Raw genomic sequence first — 3206 nt, forward strand, 5'->3', positions numbered from 1 at the left:
GCTGCGGCTGTGGCCGCTGGCCCTGCCCCTGGCCCTGCGGCGCCGGCTGCCCGGAGCCCGCGGGCTCGGCCGCCGCCATCGCGTCCCCGCGCCGCGGTGGTGCGGCCCCCGCGCTCGGCCACCTGCCGGGTCGGCTCTGCGGCGGCCGCTGCCGTCGCCGCCCGCCGAGGGCGGGACGAAGGGTCGCGGGCTCCTGCAAACAACAGGTGTGCTGCGCCCACCCGCCTGGGGGCCGCTCGGCGCGCCGGGCCTCCGCCCCCTCCCCGAGCCTGGGGACGCGAGAAGGAAGCCCACGATCGAGGGGAGGGGGAGTGGAAGCGAGAAGAAGGGGCGGCTAGGGGTGGGGACCCGAGTTTAAATGGCAGGAAGTGACGCCGCGGCCCGCCGTTGCTTGGAAACGCATTTTTCTGTAGGAAGGAGGGGCGAGCGGAGAGGAGGGCAGCGTCGGTGACTGGGTTTCACACTTGCCTCCCTGCTGTTGGCGAGCCGACCCCGGGAGCGGCGACCTCCTGCAGCAACGCCGGGAGGAAACAAGGGCTTCAGGGCAGGAAAAAACCCTGCCGGGTGGCCATCAATTTCTGAGCCGCTGGGTCCGTGGAGCTACACGAGATTAGCCTTCGGTCACTTACCTTGATTGGGCGGTTTCTGCTGTCTGCTCTTTTCGAGCTTTAGGATCCTTTGCAAATATTTCAGTGACTCGGACCAAATGCAGGGTTATATTCCATAGATTATCTTTTTGGATTTGAAATACAGGAAAAACAGAATCATGGAGTCATAGGTAGAGATACTGGGGTGTGGAGGGAGAGGTCCTGAATTGCTCAGACTCGCCGCTGGACTCCAGATCTCCTGCATTTAGAACAGTGTTCTTAATACCTTACTGGAACCAAATTATATTGTGTTATTTAGAATATTAGGCACCCACAGGTTCTTGTGTTTCGTGATACCCCAAACTATTGATGGGAAATGAGATAACACACAGATCTGGGTAAAAGTTTTTTCTCATTTGATTACAAACTCTCGAGAGTCAGAACTAAATTTTAAATGAGTTGGTGTCACACACAACACTTTGGATATAGTAGATGCTCAATAAATATTAGGTGAATGAAAATTCCATATGATGGTAATTAATCAAGAAAGTTTCATGCAAGAAATATTTTAAATTTAAAATAACAATAAACTAGCAAAAAAGGGTCACTGGAATGAAGTGAAATACTCAGAAGCATTAGCTAGTAAAACTGGACACACCATTTATAACAAAATATTTATGCTTCCAATTCATAGGTACAGAACTTCATTAATAACCAACCTTTATTTAATCAAAGAACTCTATAAGCAAAACTTGGAATTAAAAATCTTTAGTAGGGCTTCCCTGGTGGCGCAGTGGTTGAGAGTCCGCATGCCGATGCAGGGGACACGGGTTCGTGCTCTGGTCCGGGAAAATCCCTCATGCCGCGGAGCGGCTGGGCCCGTGAGCCATGGCCGCTGAGCCTGCGCATCCGGAGCCTGTGCTCCGCAACGGGAGAGGCCACAACAGTGAGAGGCCCGCGTACCGCAAAAAAAAAAAAAAAAAAATCTTTAGTAAAACATGAAAAATTCAATTAATAAAACCACTCAATTTAAGTTATTTCAAAATGGGTTCTGCTATGTGATTTGGCATTAACAAAACTATTATTTTACAAATTAAATTAATTTGCAAATTAGTTTTATTATTAATAAATCAATAGAATTAATAAATACAATAGTGTTTCTTAAGGAGGTTTTAGTTTTAATTTGAAGTGGTAACATTGTGCTATAGATGCAGGGACAGGAATTGATAAAAATAAAGTTGTTATTTTAAAAAACTTTTTTATATGTGTCTTAGCTTGGTCTGCCATAACAAAAATACCATAGACAAGATGACTTAAACAACAGAAATTTATTTTCTCACAGTTCTGGAGTCTGGAAGTTCGGGTGCCAGCATGGTCAGGTTCTGGTGAGGCCTCTCTTCCTGGCTTGTAGACAGCTACCTTCTCTCTGTGTCCTCACATAGCAGAGAGAGAGCAAACAAGTTCTCCGATGTCTTTTCTTATAAGGGCACTAATCCCATCATGAGGTCCCTACTATGTGACCTCACCTAAACCTATACCTCTCGAAGGCTCTCTCTCCAAATGTGGTTAGGGCTTTAACATATGAATTTGGGGGAGACACAATTCATTCCATAGCATGTAGTATTAAATCATAATAACTATTTTGGTAATTTTTTAATTGTTCTTTTTAATTTCAGTTTTTCTACAACGCAGTTATTATTAATGATGCTAATAGGTCATTTGAAATTTATTTTGCAATATTTTTGTGTTTTTCACAATGAATTTTTTATTTGTTTAAACTCAGTAGGATTCAACTAAAACACATTCACAAGTTAGCAGCTATTTCAATTAGCCTTCAAAATCCTATGTCTGTCAGAGAAACTACAAATTACTTACACCAGTGGCTTCCAAACTTTAAGGAGAAAAATCATCTATGGTGTTTGTTAAAAATGTGATTCTTTTTTCCAAATTTCAGAGATTAAATCAGCATTTGATATGAGAATTTGACCTGGGGATCTGCATTTCTTCACAGATAGTTTCAGGTAATTCTCATGCACACAGTCACCCCTTTGAGAAACACTGAATAACACAATGAAAAATAATAAAATATATCATTTTTCCTAAAACTGCTAAAGATCAGAGGCTGATAATGCAAAAGTCTTTTTAATATTTTGAAACTTTTTGGAATTTCTGCTAATGAATTATTTAAAAACGTGATTTTTAAAAATCAGAATATAAATAATCTTTAAGAAACTGATATTGGTCACTGTTTGAAGTATATTACTCTGAATTTGATTTCTGTATCCTTTTGGCTATAAAGGAGACAACTCTAAATGGCTATCAATTGCTACACTAGTTCTTTGTACCAATTCTGACAAAAGCCTAATAATTCTTTCCATCAAAAGTTAGGACTCATAGCATATTCTCAAGAAGTAGGTAAGATTTTTGTGCACTAGAATAATCCAGTTAAACTAAACCGTATCGCATTGACCTATGTAGTACTAAATGCATGACAGTAATCCTTTGTTAAATTCAGACTAATTACACCGGATTAACTGGGCAGATATTATGATCTATTATAATATTGTTTATATGCTCCTGATTATATTTTCATTATTTTTATGCATTTTGGAAGTGCAG

This window comes from Monodon monoceros, unplaced genomic scaffold (assembly GCF_005190385.1).
Source record: "Monodon monoceros isolate NGI ecotype Baffin Bay Population unplaced genomic scaffold, NGI_Narwhal_1 Super_Scaffold_14, whole genome shotgun sequence".
In the NCBI taxonomy this organism is placed as follows: Eukaryota; Metazoa; Chordata; class Mammalia; order Artiodactyla; family Monodontidae; genus Monodon; species Monodon monoceros.